Raw genomic sequence first — 18,366 nt, forward strand, 5'->3', positions numbered from 1 at the left:
TGGGTAACAGTCAAGCTTTACAAATCCTGTCATATGATATCCTACTTTGAACAGAGCCTACATAGTTAATACTTCTGGAACTCAAAGTTTGAGCTATGCTTGCTATCCTCCCAAACTGGTTACAGTGGGAGATGAAAGAGTAAAATCATATAAATACTTGTTTCTTGAGTCCTATTCTGTGTTGCAGCTTCAGATGATTAGCAGTGTCAAACACTGCTGACCGATCCTGAAATTTGGGTAAGTAAGATTCTCCTTTCTTTGGGATGCAGTTTATATGGGCTAGGATTTAAGAGTTGCAGTTTCAATAACATGACTTGAAACCAGACTTATGGTTATGCTGTGCAGATTTGTAGAGTGTTCTATGACCCGGAGAGTGTCCTGGCACGCTGAGCAGGTGTGAGTCTAGACACACCTAAGGCCTAGTGGGACTACTCAAAAAGCCAGGTATTCAGCTTCTTGCGGATTTTAAGAAACGAGGAGGATGCTTTTATGTGTAGCAGCAGGTTATTTTATGCTTTAGAATCGATGTAGGGGGAGGCTCATCCGCCAGATCAGATCTTAGGGAAGTAACAGTCCGGATGAGTAGAGGTGTCTAGAAGGTTTGTGAAAGTAGATGCAACTGTTGTGGTATGCTGGAACAGTGTTATGTAGTGCCTTGAAAATGTTGGTGGGGTGCTGCGTGGGAGGTTGAGAGTGATTCTGGCTTCTGAGTTGTGAATCGTCTGCAGCCTTCTGGTGAGTTTATGTTGATCCTGGCATCCAGGGTGCTCCCATAGTCAAGCTTGCTTGTGACCAGGGCTTGCATGATGGTTTTCCGAGTGCTGATTGGGAGCCAGTTGAAAATATTCCGCATCTTTAGTGTATGGAATCATGAGCAGGGACGGCATTGGCTTGGGGGATCATGTTGAGTTTACTGTGATTATGATCTCAGGGTATTTGGCGAGGGTGGGGGTCCGTACTTGATCTGTTGGCCACCAGGTGGATTCCCACAGTTATGTTCTCTCCCTGAAGACCATGATTTCAGTCTTGTCAGTGTGCAGCTTCAGACAGTTGGTCTTCATCTATTGTGCGATTTAAGTCATGCAGGCATTGAACACGATCCGGGTACTGGGCTACTTGTCTGTGAGGGAGAGAATGAGTTTCATCATTTGTGTAGGAGACGATGTTGATATCGTGAGTGTGAATTATGCTGGCTAGAGGGATCATTTATGTGCTGAATAGGGTCGGGCTCAGGGAGGATCCTTGCAGAACTCCGCAGATGTGGTTGCGGGCATCCGAGGGGAACGGTGCCAGACTGACTGACTGACTGGGTCCTCTACCAGTTAGGAAGGAGCAGATGAATCGAAGTGCATGTCCTTGGATTCCAATATCGTATAGGTATTGGATGAAGATGGGGTGTGAGACTGTGTCAAATGTTGCGTAGAGGTCCAGGTGAATAAGGAGTGCCGTGTCCGGGTCATGGTTAGCTTGCAGCGGTATGTCATTTATGTAGGAAATTTGTTGGGGAAAGACTGTTGTCAGTTGTTTTCCTCAAACCAGGAGGGTCAGAGATTAACCTGTCATATCAAATGTTTAGGATTGTGTCTGTTTTCAGGTGATTCGGGAAGATTCCCTGTTGTAGTGCGGTGTTGATCAGCAGGCTTCTTGATGGTTCTAGAAGATTGAAAGTCATTTTATTAATTGATGAAATTGCATCATGGTTGCAGTTGGTCTAAGTTGTAAGACATCTGAAGAGATTGAGTGTAGGTTTCACATTTATTTCTTCGATATTTGAAGGAAGACATTTTGTTTGGATATTGCATTGATAATCCATTGTCTCTGATTTGGGTAATTTTCCAATAAAGAATTCATTGCATTTTTGCGGCTATTTGTGCTTTGTCGGGTGAAGTGATATTTTCATGGATACTAGCTACTTGGCAGACATGATTTTCTGCTTCTGTATGCAATCTGCTTAAATCGGGATTTATAAGATTGCTAGCTTGTATTCTTTCATTGAGGCCTTTGTATGGCATCTACTCCTGGGAAATTTTGAGGCTACCGATTTTTCCTCTAGGTTTTTGATTGATCTTAGTTCATGAAGGTAGTGGAACCAAGTTGGCCTGATTTGTTGCAGAGAAGTTTCAGTTTGAGAGTATGATATTTGGATATTAACTTGCCTTGATTGTCAGTTGGAACCAGCTTATTGCTTTCTAGGGTGAGCTTTCCAATTGTTTTTCATGATGTTTCTCAAGGGACGGAGCCAGTATTTTCAGTGTATTCATGGTGCGAGGGTGATAGTTTGCTAGTGGGAATATGAATGGGTGTGGATAGTGATCTAGCCAATCGGTTTCGATAAGATCAGGAGCAAGCATTTGAGAAGCAGATGATGATCCAAATAGATTGAGTATTCGGAGGTGTTAGAAAAACACTCCCACACTGGAAGGGTGGTGGTGTTCTCCCAGACATACACTGTGGTAGCTTGGCTCGAGCGGTCGGGGGTCAGGCACCGTGCTAAGCATACGTCATACCCACACAATAACCATGCGTGCATCCGTTCCAAAAACGACACTACACCTTAAAAATTATACTGAAAATATATCTCTTTATCTTCTTTTCTCTTAGTTGCTGATTAAATAAATAATAATACAATCACAGTACACAAGGCTTTTCCTGTGGAAGGGTAGTACTGCTGCTGTCTCCTGAGGCGGAAGCCGGGAGTTTTACTTGTAATTTGTTTTAACCTGTTCTGTTTTAAAACTCACCGTCACTCCTGTTGCACACCGGTATCCCCGCACACCGCACAGCTGATCGAAGAGCTGCCTCGGTGTTTGCCGCCATCCCGACAAGCCCTCGAGCCTGGCCACGCCCCCTGACGCTCGGCCACGCCCACCATCACACTACTTATAGCGCGACTCCGCTCCTACGCGCACTAGTACTGCTGCTGTCTCCTGAGGCGGAAGCCGGGAGTTTTACTTGTAATTTGTTTTAACCTGTTCTGTTTTAAAACTCACCGTCACTCCTGTTGCACACCGGTATCCCCGCACACCGCACAGCTGATGGAAGAGCTGCCTCGGTGTTTGCCGCCATCCCGACAAGCCCTCGAGCCTGGCCACGCCCCCTGACGCTCGGCCACGCCCACCATCACACTACTTATAGCGCGACTCCGCTCTTACGCGCATTAGTACTGCTGCTGTCTCCTGAGGCGGAAGCCGGGAGTTTTACTTGTAATTTGTTTTAACCTGTTCTGTTTTAAAACTCACCGTCACTCCTGTTGCACACCGGTATCCCCGCACACCGCACAGCTGATCGAAGAGCTGCCTCGGTGTTTGCCGCCATCCCGACAAGCCCTCGAGCCTGGCCACGCCCCCTGACGCTCGGCCACGCCCACCATCACACTACTTATAGCGCGACTCCGCTCCTACGCGCATTAGTACTGCTGCTGTCTCCTGAGGCGGAAGCCGGGAGTTTTACTTGTAATTTGTTTTAACCTGTTCTGTTTTAAAACTCACCGTCACTCCTGTTGCACACCGGTATCCCCGCACACCGCACAGCTGATCGAAGAGCTGCCTCGGTGTTTGCCGCCATCCCGACAAGCCCTCGAGCCTGGCCACGCCCCCTGACGCTCGGCCACGCCCTCCACCACCCCTTTATCATGGGACGGTGTCTTTGGCCGCGCAGCGGACGCGCGCAGCGGGCGCGCCGCCGGCGCGCCAAAGGCAAGCCCGTCTGCGCCCGTCCGCGCACGGCCGGGCCCATGGCCAGAACCCCTGCTGGATAAAGCTGCCCCGAAGGTAAGCTACTCTCGTCGGGACCTCCTAAGTCTCAGACCCCCCATTACCCCCTCCTGTGAGTATATTCACGACCTGAATGGTCCATTCATCAGCTGTACTCACTGCCATCCAGTCCAGCTTACTCTCCCTATTCGAGCCTCCAAGCTCTCAGCCCTCAAACTCGCTTCGCTGAATTGTCGCTCTCTCCCTAAACATGCGACGCTGATTAATCACCTCATAGAAGACCATGACATAGACGTCCTTTTCCTGACGGAAACGTGGCTCTCTTCCCACTCAGAATCAGATATGGTGCTAGCAACCCCACCGGGCTTCCTCATCCAGTCCCTACCTCGTCCCTTAGGTAGGGGTGGTGGTGTCGCCATTATTCATCGGGACCATTTCCTCTGCAATACTAATGACGCACATATTCCTGATTCTGAAAGCCTGCAGTTTACAATCAAGTTAGACCCGACTAACTCTCTCTCAGGGATCCTAGTGTACCGCCCCCCTGGTCATCCAGGTCCTTTTGCTAGTTCTCTCTTGGACTCAGTAACTACACAAGCCCACTCCACCACTAATTATATGATAATAGGAGACCTGAACATTCATTTCGACGACCCCTCAGATCCAGGGGCTATCGACCTGATCACTGATCTGGCGGCCCTTGACATCCGCCTTCTAAACTCTGGAGCTACTCACATTAAGGGTCACTTGCTGGACCCTGTGTTCACTAGTTCCCTCACTATGATAGCTAGTGAGTCCCTTCCTCTCCCTTGGACGGATCACTTTCTAGTCTCCTTCCAACTTCCGGGAACTTTTAGGAAACCTCATAAACCACCCACTTATACCAGGGACAGGGCCTGGTCCAGGCTCCCCACTGAAGATTGGGCCAGGATCCTAAAGTCAACCACCCCTGCCTACGCAGAAGACCCGGATGTCGCCGACAGTAAATATAGAGAATGGATTACTACCTCCCTAGATCTCGTACTCCCATTTAGGACTCGGGAGGACAAAAATGGGAAACCAGGCTCTGCCCCGTGGTATACACCGGAACTTCGCCTATTACGCAAAAACTGTAAGAGAGCCGAACGACTTTGGAGGAAAGACTGGCAGCATACCAGCAAGGAAGCCTACCAAAATTCAGTCAGATTATATAAAACTGCTATTAGGCGCTCCAAAGCTTCTCACTATGACACCCGGATAAAAGAATCCACTAATTCAGCCAGGGAATCTTTCCTAATTGTCAAAGAGCTTCTGAGAGTACCAACCACTCCGCCCTCCAATAGCCCTCCCGTGGACCGAAGTGACGAATTAGCCACCTATTTTAATGACAAAATTGCCCGTATCCTAGCATCCCTTCCTCCTTCATGTCCCTCTAGCTATACGGACAATGGTCCACCCCCCAACCAGCCTGGAAGCAGCTTACGCCCTCAACTTGCGACATTTAGACCAGCAACCTGTAACGAGGTAGAAGCAACCTTGACCAAAATGAAAAGCGGATCACCTTTGGACCCTGTACCCTTGAGATTCCTTAAAACTGTTACCCCCGCCATCATTCCCACGATCACGGAGCTTATTAATAGCTCACTTGCCCGGGGTTCGGTTCCCGCTAGCTGGAAGAGTGCAGTGGTGAAGGCACTCATAAAAAAACCCCAGCTAGACCCAGCAGATATGGCCAACTATCGGCCAATCTCACTCCTCCCTGGTATCAGCAAGGTAGCCGAGAAACTGGTCAACGGACAATTGTCTCAGTTTCTCGAGGTAAATAACATCCTACGGCAATCCCAAACTGGGTTCCGCCCGGGCCACGGTACAGATACTGCCCTTCTCGCCGTCATCGAAGAGGCAAGGCGCATACTAGATTCAGGAGGGTCAGTGGCAGTGATCCTCCTGGATCTTAGTGCAGCCTTCGACACAGTCAACCATCGTGTCCTCCTCAATCGATTGACGGCTGCAGGGCTGACCGGGACAGCACTCAGATGGATAGAGTCCTTCCTTGCTGGGCGCACGTTCCAGGTTTGGGACGGAAACCATCGTTCGTCCACTCTTCCCCTCATGAGCGGGGTCCCTCAGGGATCTTCCCTGAGCCCTACGCTTTTTAATGCCTACATGGCCCGCCTTGAAGACGTGGTGATCCCATTCGGCATAAAAATAGTGAGCTACGCTGATGATACACAGCTGGTCGTCTCCCTATCCCAACTAGACGACCACCCAGACAAACTGGCAAACTGCCTTACGGAAATCCACGGATGGATGTGTGAGTCATCACTAAAACTAAATGGGTCAAAGACCGAAGTGATGCTCATGGGAAAGCAATGGGTGACCATCCCCCCCAGCGGTCTGGCCCAATGTGTTCGGAGAAATTCCTACCCCGAAACATCAAATTAAGACCCTAGGTGTATGGTTAGAACCCGAGCTCTCCATGAAAACGCAAGCGGCCAAAACCGCAGGAACCTGTTTTGGGCTTATGCGTACTACCCGCAGGATTCTCCCCCTACTCCCCCCCCCCGCAGCCAGGAAACTACTGGTCCAAGGGCTCATACTATCACGTTTGGATTACAGTAACATGATCTACCTGGGAGCCCCTGAGGCCACCCTGGCGAAACTGCAGCGAACACAGAATGCAGCTGCCCGTCTTCTCATGAACCTTCCCTCCAGAGTGTCAGCGAAACCTGCTATCAAGGCCCTGCACTGGCTCCCTGTGCGCCAAAGAGTGGAATTCAAAGCCATGTGCACGGCATTTAAACTGATCAATGGAAGTGGCCCTTCGATCCTCAGCGACCTGGTTACTCCATATAAAACCTCCAGATCCCTGAGGTCTGAGAGTGAGCACCTAGCCAACATCCCCAAATTTAAAAAGACTCGCACTGGAGGTCGACGCTTCTCAGTAAAAGCGTCCACTGGATGGAACGCCCTCCCACGCACCCTTAGACTGGAATCCAATTATCTAGTTTTTAGAAAAAAATTGAAAACACTCTTATTCCCTAAATAAGGCCTTCCCCCTTCTTCCTCCCTCCCTTCTGGACAGCTAAGTTTATAGCGCGGGGATGCCCTTGGGTCACCAGGCGCTTTACAAATCACTAAATAATAATAATAATAATAATAAGTCAAATAAATAATACTTCAACGATTCAATAAATAAGGTAGATCATAAATAATCAAGGCATAAATATAAGTGCATTACGTGTAGGGCAATTAAAAATTATGAGGCCATAAATACTGCGAGACAATGAATACTGTGCGACAATAACTGTGAAACAATAAATAGGATGAATACAATAAATACAGTGCTCTCAATAAATAATAAAAGCCAACAGTGACACTTGAAAATCAGTTCCCATTCCTGAGGTACTATGGGATGATTTGGCCCAATCCCCGCTTGTAGAGTTTTGGATGACCTGAGGGGTGTACTACCTGGCTTGGACAAGACTGAGGCCTAAACTGAGGTAGATCAAGGGGGAACCTAGAGATCTGGCTCTCCCACACTACACAACCCCTCTGTATTGGTCTCAGCTCACCCCTGGCACTATCAAGCTGGTTCTAGCACCTCTCTAGCCCCTAGGATGGTCTCTTAGGGCTCCACAGGGCCTTAGGCGCCCTCTATTCCACTTACTGCCCTTTTTGTGAAATTCCGACGCCGCTGGGGTCGTGGCGACGCCGTGAGGCGGTTCCGGTTCGATGTCGGTGGCCTCGGCTCAATGACAGTTCTTGTCGACGCCGGGAGGCGGCTCCGGTTCGATGACGTCGGGCGGCCTTGGCTCGATGTCGACTTCCGGCGGCTCCGGAGTGCGATCTCCACTTCCGACCTCCGGCACGATTCATCTCGGTCTCCGGCGACTCCGGAGGGCGGACTTCACTCCCCCGTCGACGCCGCACACTCGACCCCAGGTGACTTCCTCCTCGACCTCTGGTATCTCCACGACCTCCGTCGGCGCCCTCTCTCGACCTCTGGCGGCTCCGGGTACGACGTCTGCTTTCCAGTCAGCGCCGCTTCTTCACCTCCGGCCCCAGGTCTCTAGGCTTCTCGACGTCGGACTTCAGGAAGTTACCAGTAACCAGGTCAGGAACTTGCTGTTCTTTACTTTTAAGGCCTGTTCCGGCTGTCCAGGTCCTTAAGATGGTTTTTCTGGCTTTCTCCCACACAGGGCTCCAGGCTGGGCTCAGTCAGCAGGGACTAGTATCAAGGGTGGGTTTCTGGACACCACTCCAGGCAAAAGTTTCCACCCCTGTTGCCTCACTCCTTCCTCCTTCAGTTCTGTGCTCCTCTCTCTTCACCAGTCAGGTGCCAACTCCAACTGCCAACCTGGAGATGCCTTCCCAACATTCTAAACCTGCCTCACACTGTCACAGGGTTCTGGAATGTTCTGGAAGGTGCTGGTAGGTTCCAGTGATGTCACAGGTGACAATGGGTGGCCACCATTTTGTGTTTCAGGCCCTCAGACAGAAGTTCCAGGGGTAGATAAAATGGCTCCCTGAATCTGCATCAATACTAAAAAGTCTGGTGGTTCCCAAAAAGGAAAAATTCTAACAGGGTTTGAGGCAAAAGTGGGACAAAATAAATAATGATGAGGAGGGACCACCCAAAGGGCTGACAGGTCTAACACGCGTCCCCCCCAGCTGAAAGTGGGGAGAGCTACCCAACCCCTTGGGAGTTCTCATCACTAAGGCGGAAATACCTTGAGAGACCGTCTGCATTGGCGTGGTCCACTCCAGGCCGATGTTCCACCTGAAAGTCCATTCCCTGTAGGGAGATAGACCACCTCAACAACTTGGGATTCTCCCCCTTCATCTGCATCAGCCAACGAAGGGGTCTGTGGTCGGTCTGAACTAGGAAGTGCGTGCCAAACAGGTATGGCCGCAACTTCTTCAGAGCCCATAACACTGCAAAGGCTTCTCGCTCTATTGCACTCCACTTCTGTTCCCTGGGAAGTAGTCTCCGGGATAGGAAGACCACGGGTTGATCCAGACCCTCTTCATTGAGTTGCGATAACACTGCCCCAATGCCATGTTCCGATGCATCTGTCTGGACAATGAACTTCTTGGAAAAGTCTGGGGCCCTTAAGACCGGGGCCTCGCACATGGCTTGCTTCAGCTTTACGAAGGCCTGCTGACAAGCCTCCGTCCAGACTACCCGTCGAGGTTGTTTCTTGGACGTAAGCTCCGTGAGGGGGGCCACAATGGTACCGTATCCCTTCACGAAGCGGCGGTAGTATCCGGTGAGGCCCAAAAATGCTCGGACCTCAGTCTGAGTCTTGGGGGGTTCCCAGGCCATGATGGCCTCGATCTTCGCCTGGAGGGGTTGCACCGCTCCCCTACCCACCAAGTGTCCAAGGTACACTACCGACCCCTGCCCGATCTGGCACTTGCTGGCCTTGATCGTTAAACCAGCTTGTCTCAGGGCCTGGAGAACAGCTTGCAGGTGACGCAAGTGATCCTCCCAGCTGTTACTGAAGACGGTTATGTCATCCAGATAAGCAGCAGAGAAACTCTCCATTCCAGTGAGGATCTGGTTCACCAGACGCTGAAACGTGGCAGGTGCGTTCTTGAGCCCAAAGGGCATCACACAGAACTGGTAGTGGCCATTGGGCGTGGAGAAGGCTGACCTTTCCCTAGCTCCATCAGTCAAAGAGATCTGCCTGTACCCAGAAGTAAGGTCAAAGGTACTTAGATATTGGGCAGCTCCCAGCCGGTCAATCAATTCATCCGCCCTTGGGATCGGATGAGCATCAGTCTTGGTTACTGAGTTCAGTCCCCGGTAGTCCACACAGAACCTCAGTTCTGGTTGGGCCCCCGGTGGTGCGGCTTTTGGTACTAGCACCACCGGACTGGACCAGGGGCTGCTGGAAGGTTCGATCACTCCTAGCTCCAGCATCTTAATGACTTCACTGTGAATGCTGGCCTTCACCTTGTCTGACATCCGGTAGATCTTGGACTTCACAGGTGGGCTGTCTCCTGTGTCCACATCATGGACGCACAGGTGAGTCCTACCCGGAACAAGGGAGAACAACGAAGAGTACTGTCCCAGGACCTGGAGGCAGTCCTCCTGCTGTTCAGGAGTTAGAGATGGGGAGAGAATCACTCCCTCCACCGACCCATCCTTCTCTTGAGACGCAAATAAATCGGGGAGAGGCTCGCTTTCCACGTCCTCTGCTCCGTCAGTCACCATCATCAAAATGACTTCGGGCCTCTCGTGGTGGGGTTTGAGGCGGTTGGCATGCAGCACCCGCAGGGGCTGGCGAGGGGTCTTAAGATCCACCAAATAGGTAGCCTTACCCTTCTTCTCCAATACCTCAAAGGGTCCTGACCAGCGATCCTGGAGGGCGCTAAGCTCTCCTGGTTCGATCACCCACACCTTCTGGCCAGGCTCCAATTCCACCGGGTGAGTGTTGTGGTCATACCACGCCTTCATTACTGCTTGGCTGGCCTCCAAGTTGTCAGAAGCTTGCTTCCACAACTTAGCCATTTGGCTCCGGAAGGCCAGCATGTAGCTCACCACATCCTGGGGAAGCTTTCTGGGAGTTCTTTCCCATCCATCTCTCACCAGGCTGAGAGGTCCACGCACAGGGTGCCCATACAAGAGCTCGAAGGGGCTGAAGCCCACTCCCTTCTGTGGCACTTCCCTGTAAGAAAACAATAGGCAGGGTAGGAGGACGTCCCATTTCCTCCGCAGGCTTTCAGGCAGACTTCTGATCATGCCTTTCAAGGTTTTATTGAACCTTTCCACCAGACCATTGGTCTGGGGGTGGTAAGGAGTGGTGAACCGGTAGGTCACTCCACACTCCTTCCACATGGCCCGCATGTATGCTGACATGAAGTTGGTTCCCCTGTCGGACACAACTTCCTTGGGAAAACCCACTCGGGTAAAGATTCCTATCAGGGCCCTAGCCACAACAGGTGCTGTAATGGTCCTTAGAGGTATAGCCTCTGGGTACCGTGTGGCATGATCCACCAAATCCAGGATAAACCTGTGACCAGCTGTAGTAGGCGGATCTAATGGACCCACAATGTCGATGCCCACCCTTTCATAGGGGGTGCTAACGACAGGAAGTGGTTCCAGGGGAGCTTTCAGCTTCACCCCTGTTTTCCCACTGGCTTGGCAAGACACACATGTCCGGCAGTAGGTGTCGGACGACACTTTCATTTGAGGCCAATAAAAGTGTGGGACAAGACGGGCAAAGGTCTTGTCTTGCCCTAGGTGTCCTGCCAATGGGATCTCGTGAGCAAACTCCAGAAGGAAGGCTCGATAACGTTGAGGGACTACCAAGGCTCGTGACGATCCATGTAGGGGTGCCTTGGGTTCACTGTAGAGGAGGCCATCCTCCCAGTAAACACTGTAGTTCCCTTCAACGTTCCCTGCTGCCTGGGCTTCGGCCTGTCGCCTCAGTCCCTCAAGGGTAGGGCACTCCCTCTGGCCCTTGCAGAATTCCTCCCTGGTCGGCCCTCCCTCCACGTGCCACTCGGCCGGGATGGGGAGGTCCTCCAGTTTGGTGACCTCCCCCTCCGCAGACTCCTGGTCCACCACCTCCGGTGGCCTATCCGTCCTACGGGGTGCGGACGCCGAGGCAGGCTCCTCCTGTCCTCGGTTCTTCCCTTGATCGGCAGCTGGCTGGGCCTTTGTTCCAGGCTCCAGCCTGAACGAACTCCCTCTCCGGGTAGTCGCGGACCCTGTGCTAACACAGGCCCAGTCAGGTGTACCCAGCATCTCAGTGTGAGTCCGGTATTCCACCTCTTTCCAAGCATTGTGCTCCATGTCATTCCCCAGCAGACAATCGACTGGCACGGCAGGGCTTACGGCAACTCGAAGTGAACCTGCAACCCCTTCCCATTCAAAGGGAACCTCGGCCACCGGATAGTGGCCCATTCTGCCATCAGCCATCGCGGCTGGGTGGAGTACATCGGGAATTACCTGCTCTGGAGACACCAGTTGGCTACGCACCATAGTCATACTGGCTCCTGTGTCTCTCAGAGCCTCCCCCCTTTGTCCGTTGATGGTGACCCACTGCCCATACTTTATAGTATTTGCGGGCACCTGGATCTTAGGAACCATCTCCCGTTCTCCCAGGGACACTAAAGTGACACCCGCCCACTCCCTTCCCTTAATTAAAGGCATCTCCTCCCCGAGCACTACACTAGCTACTCCGGGGGCCTTTCCTCCAATGGGAGGGGGTGGTCGTTTTGGGCACTTCGCATCTCCCTTATAGTGTCCAACGCCACCGCACTCGAAGCAATGGACAACCCTTGGCTGCTGACTCTGGCCAGGATTAGGGTTTCTGGGTGGGTTAGCCCTAGGGGTGAATCCTGTTCCCTTACCGTGGAAATTATTTTGGGGGCCTTTGGAGAACTCCTTTTTCTTTTCCCCTCCCTCTTTCTTCTGGGGGGCGCCCTGTCCGGCCTTTTGAGTATCCCCTCCAGTCCCCCTTGTGGACACCCGGGTACTAGCCCAAATGTCCGCCTCCTCAGCAAGCTTCCGGGGATTGGTCAGCTTGCTATCCACCAGGTGTTGACGCAGTTCAGGGAAACATTTTTCGAGCAGGTGTTCCTTCAATACTAAATCAAACAACCCCTCGTAGTTCCTCACTTCACTGCCCTGAATCCAACCCTCTAATGCCTTCTTTGCATAATCCAGGAAGTCCACCCAATTCTGTGTGCCCAGTTTGTGGCTACCCCGGAACTTCTGTCTGTATTTCTCGGGTGTTAGTCCAAACTTTCGTATGAGCGCCACTTTCATGGTGGGGTAGTGGGTCTGCTCATCCTGCTCTAGGGCCAATAATGCATCCCTACCAGCTGGAGGCATGTACCTGTACAATCCCCCTCCCCAGTACTTCTCTGGAACCCCATGGGCCCTTAATGAGACCTCATAGGCCGCTAGCCACTTGGCAATATCGTCGCCCACACCATAGCTAGCCACTATGTCTTTCGGCAAATAGGGTTTGGGTTCCCTGGTGAACTCTCTTTCTTCGCTGCCACCATTAGGAATAGGGTGTGCCCCGACTCGTAGGATCTGGAGATCTATCTCCCTTAACCTCAACTCATGAGCCATCCTCTGTTCCTCCTTCTCTTTCTCCAGCCTTGCTAAGTCCCATGTGAGCTGTCTTTTCTCCCTCCGGTCTGTTAACTCCACTTCAGACAAGCCACCGCTAGAGGCACTGCTGCCCTTCCTGGAAAGTGTCCTGGGCCCCCCTAACAGGTTCCCCACCTCAGGTTGGTACAAACCAGCTCCCTCACTGTCGGGCTCTCTATCCCTGTCCTCCTCCTCAGCCTTGCTTTCTCGTCGTGCCTCCCCCCAAGCCCTCAAGCTGGTTTGGAGTGCACCCTTCTTTGCTCCTGGGGGACAATACACCCCCTCCCGCTGACAAAACTCCCTGAGTTGGGCCACAGTGTACGTTTCTAAATTCTCCAATACAAACTCCATCTTGCCCACTCAGGTCAGAGGACAGTTATTTGCAGAAGCTATGCAGGGGGGTACCTTTTATAATCCCTCCTCCCACCACCAGAGTAAATTTGAAAAAAACAAAACTCACAATTAGGAAGTCCGCTTGGAGAAAACTCCCGGTGTAGGCCTATGGACTACCCACAGTTATTGTCGAGTATACGTAGGCACAGCTCTATCCCACCACTGAACACCAATTATGTTAGAAAAACACTCCCACACTGGAAGGGTGGTGGTGTTCTCCCAGACATACACTGTGGTAGCTTGGCTCGAGCGGTCGGGGGTCAGGCACCGTGCTAAGCATACGTCATACCCACACAATAACCATGCGTGCATCCGTTCCAAAAACGACACTACACCTTAAAAATTATACTGAAAATATATCTCTTTATCTTCTTTTCTCTTAGTTGCTGATTAAATAAATAATAATACAATCACAGTACACAAGGCTTTTCCTGTGGAAGGGTAAGTCAAATAAATAATACTTCAACGATTCAATAAATAAGGTAGATCATAAATAATCAAGGCATAAATATAAGTGCATTACGTATAAGGCAATTAAAAATTATGAGGCCATAAATACTGCGAGACAATGAATACTGTGCGACAATAAATAGGATGAATACAATAAATACAGTGCTCTCAATAAATAATAAAAGCCAACAGTGACACTTGAAAATCAGTTCCCATTCCTGAGGTACTATGGGATGATTTGGCCCAATCCCCGCTTGTAGAGTTTTGGATGACCTGAGGGGTGTACTACCTGGCTTGGACAAGACTGAGGCCTAAACTGAGGTAGATCAAGGGGGAACCTAGAGATCTGGCTCTCCCACACTACACAACCCCTCTGTATTGGTCTCAGCTCACCCCTGGCACTATCAAGCTGGTTCTAGCACCTCTCTAGCCCCTAGGATGGTCTCTTAGGGCTCCACAGGGCCTTAGGCGCCCTCTATTCCACTTACTGCCCTTTTTGTGAAATTCCGACGCCGCTGGGGTCGTGTCTACGCCGTGAGGCGGTTCCGGTTCGATGTCTGTGGCCTCGGCTCAATGACCGTTCTTGTCGACGCCGGGAGGCAGTTCCGGTTCGATGTCGGCGGCCTCGGCTCGATGTCGACTTCCGGCGGCTCCGGAGTGCGATCTCCACTCCCGACCTCCGGTGCTCCTTTCCTCAGGTTCCGGCGACTCCGGAGTGCGAACTCCACTCCCGACCTCCGGTGCTCCTTTCCTCAGGTTCCGGCGACTCCGGAGTGCGATCTCCACTCCCGACCTCCGGTGCTCCTTTCCTCAGGTTCCGGCGACTCCGGAGTGCGATCTCCACTCCCGACCTCCGGCACGATTCACCTCGGTCTCCGGCGACTCCGGAGGGCGGACTTCACTCCCCCGTCGACGCCGCACACTCGACCCCAGGTGACTTCCTCCTCGACCTCTGGTGTCTCCACGACCTCCGTCGGCGCCCTCTCTCGACCTCTGGCGGCTCCGGGTACGACGTCTGCTTTCCAGTCAGCGCCGCTTCTTCACCTCTGGCCCCAGGTCTCTAGGCTTCTCGACGTCGGACTTCAGGAAGTTACCAGTAACCAGGTCAGGAACTTGCTGTTCTTTACTTTTAAGGCCTGTTCCGGCTGTCCAGGTCCTTAAGATGGTTTTTCTGGCTTTCTCCCACACAGGGCTCCAGGCTGGGCTCAGTCAGCGGGGACTAGTATCAAGGGTGGGTTTCTGGACCCCACTCCAGGCAAAAGTTTCCACCCCTGTTGCCTCACTCCTTCCTCCTTCAGTTCTGTGCTCCTCTCTCTTCACCAGTCAGGTGCCAACTGCCAACTCCAACTGCCAACCTGGAGATGCCTTCCCAACATTCTAAACCTGCCTCACACTGTCACAGGGTTCTGGAATGTTCTGGAAGGTGCTGGTAGGTTCCAGTGATGTCACAGGTGACAATGGGTGGCCACCATTTTGTGTTTCAGGCCCTCAGACAGAAGTTCCAGGGGTAGATAAAATGGCTCCCTGAATCTGCATCAATACTAAAAAGTCTGGTGGTTCCCAAAAAGGAAAAAATACTAACGGGGTTTGAGGCAAGAGTGGGACAAAATAAATAATGATGAGGAGGGACCACCCAAAGGGCTGACAGGTCTAACAGGAGGCTGTGAAACTGGAGCTTGGAAGTTTGCCCAGTTAGTGCTGAGATCTCTAAAGCATATTTGCTGAAGATAGCATTCGGTTGAGAGTAATGTATTCTGTTCAGCGGAATAGGTTTTAGATTTAGGAGTGCACTACATGATATGAAAGTCTGGTGTTGGTAAAATAGTGATCTTGAGGCAATCGGATGTGGGATAATGTGTGATTGGCTTTACAGCTTAAGGAGTTTCTAATTATGATAATCATGCCGCCATCTTTTAGCTGTCTTTCTGTACTGTGAATGGATTAAACCTGAGGTACAATGAAGGCCCTTGGGTGTAAATGTTTAGCCACAGGCCAGTGATGCATGTTTTATTAATAGTGAGTGCGCTGATGAGAGTGGGGGTATATGTATAGTGCGCCTTTTCTGATTGTAACATTCTGTAACATATGAGTTAGACAAGTGTATACAGAGTTTTGGAGTATAGGGTGGAACATTTGAAGTGTCTAAAGTTGTTTTGGGCTTAATTGTTTGGAGAAAAATTGTGATATGCAGTTCTGATTTTCTAGAGAGATTGTGATGGGGAAAAAAATTGACCGGTTTGTTCCATAGATAATCTGTGCTTGCTCTGAATGTGATGAAGTATGTTTGCCGTGGAGGATGCATTTCGCTAACAATTGGGTGGGTTTCTGGTGAAGAATTTTGATGGGGTCATCTTGGTGCAGAACTTCTGAAAATACTTTAATTACCTGGAGGCACAGAGATTAGAAAATCTTTTAAAACATGTTTTTGTGCATTTGAGAACCATCACGATTTGTGTTCATTGCCAGGTGGTGCTACGGGGACTGAACAGATGGGCCCAGGATCATGGACCCAGATGGCCCCGTTGTAAATTCATTAAGCTTTATGGATTTTCTTTGAATAATATTCAGGCATTCTTATGCGTCTTTAAACTAGTTTTCCGTAAGAGAATGTTGCTTTTGTATCTATTTTGTTTGCAGACTGTGCAGTCTTGCCTAACTGAATCCAGATATCTATGCATGGGTTGCTTGAAGGTATTGCATGTTTTTGCAAAGATTGGCACCAAATAATAAACAAGAAAAAAGCAAAAACAATGATTTTAGCACATAGATACTGACCAAGATGTTCAATGAACGTCTGCTCACACAGGTGGTGGTGTTTGATTAAGCTGGACATGCGTTTTGTGAGTGATTTGTCCCAACAAAGATAAACGTGGCTGGTCTCAAAGAGACTAAATAGACTAGAGGGGTCACTCACCGGGAATTACTCATTATCTGGGAACCCTTCCGATCCATGTTGTGTCTCATAGTATGAATAGGACCAAAAAATGTAAAGGCGTGGCCATACACACACCCCTGAGAGTCATGCTTCATCATTTGCCAGGCCGCATTCATCAGAGAAAATTCTAGTGTTCAGTCAAAGAATTTGTCAAGGTATTTTCCTCAGTGTTACCCATGCAACAATGAGGGTCTGCCTCCCTGTGAGTGACCCTCTCTTAGAGCTCTTGGAGACCGGTCACGTTTGCGTCTTCCCTATCTAAACTCCAAGAACACCAAAGACAAACGTTGATAGCCCTGTTCTCTTGTCGTTCCCCCTGGACACCCTTCCTCACTTGAAAAAAAGGTCCATGGGTTTTATAGTTGCTTTGTCATAACTACAGCTATTTGAGAAGTCTGCACTGCCACTAAAGCAAGTTATTAACGTAATGTTAATGGGAGGATTTTGTAATAATGCTAAGACTCAGACTGTCAAACAAGTTTTTGATAGGGAAACTACAGCTGGACTCAGAGAGACCTCCGAGAAGTCTCTCCAGCTCACATGGCTGGAATTGGTCACAAAACCCATCTCAGACTTGATCGTTCCTAAACCTGCCCCGTTCTGGATAAAGTGAATAAGGGAACACACGTCTGTATACAAACTGGCATTGATTTAACTCATGAAGATATGTGGGTTAGTTAAAATACCCCAGTGAGTGGGCATTGTGGAAAAGCTAACATAAGGGGGTTGCTTTAAATAAAGGGTGCACTTTTCCTGTTTGCGCCATGGCTCACCTTTAGCTGGGAGTGCCGGGTACATACAGGGACAGTGCAGCATATTACAGATAATGCACTGCTCCAGTGGCAGACACGTACTCGCAGGCATCCTGGGGGCAGCGCATTAGTGAGAGAATTTAGAAGCTCTTGAGACACGCGCTCGGTATTTCACCGTGCAGGCTGTAACCGTGCCTATACTTTAAAAGAAAAAAGGTTTCGCCTGCAGGGGGGGTGCCTTAGGTGGTTCATGGGAACCTTTCATCCCCTCCAGATGGCTGCCTCTACCTTTTGTGGTGCAGTCCGCATGCCTCCAGATGGCCTCTTTGCCTCTCCGCCTGTGTTCATAATAAAGCACAGGCATAGAGGAAAAGTATTTCCCTCATGTGTATGGGGCCACATTCCATGCAAGTGAGGGAACGCCCCTTTGAGATAACGCCAGTGCTATACGTGCGCGGAGGCAATCTGTATTACACAAGGGGCTGCATAAGGGTCTGCGGTCCCTTTAACTGTGCCAAGTTGCACTGGGGGGTGCAGAAAGTGGGAGGTTATACCCGTTGCACGCCGAGAGCACTTAGTGTAATACAGCCCTACATGTGAAGTCTACCTGACCCAAGTTTTATAAATAAGATCAGTAAAACAAAAAAAATGAGTTCTAGGGGTAAGATGGGTATTGTAAAAGTGGGGTTCGCTACTAGGCTGCATGGATATATAGAGGTTAAAGGTGACTTTGGCATGGATCACTAAATAAAAAGAATCATCAATACACAGTTGTTCCTCTTTGTGAAATTTAGATTGAATGTGTTTACTCTAAATAGTTTCTTAGAACATTGGAGAACAAAGAATGAAGAAAATGGAACAGAAAAATGAATCTGCTACATTGCACATTTCCTATTTACCCTTCTCCCCCTGAATACAAGGGCTGCTTGCGAAGTGGTTACTTCTGTGTTCGGGAAATTTGGTATATGGAAAGTAGAAGATGCCATTCATTATGTACCATGGCAAGTCCCACTTTAGTGCTATACA

General features: G+C 50.3%; 1 protein-coding gene across 1 annotated transcript in view; it reads left to right on the plus strand.

Annotated features, from left to right (window-relative positions):
• The window catches only part of HAUS1 (HAUS augmin like complex subunit 1), a 284,053-nt gene that overhangs the window by 22,681 nt on the left and 243,006 nt on the right, over positions 1-18,366 (plus strand). The gene's annotated exons all lie outside the window — the stretch shown is intronic.

This window comes from Triturus cristatus, chromosome 2_1 (genome assembly GCF_964204655.1).
Source record: "Triturus cristatus chromosome 2_1, aTriCri1.1, whole genome shotgun sequence".
Classification (NCBI taxonomy): Eukaryota; Metazoa; Chordata; class Amphibia; order Caudata; family Salamandridae; genus Triturus; species Triturus cristatus.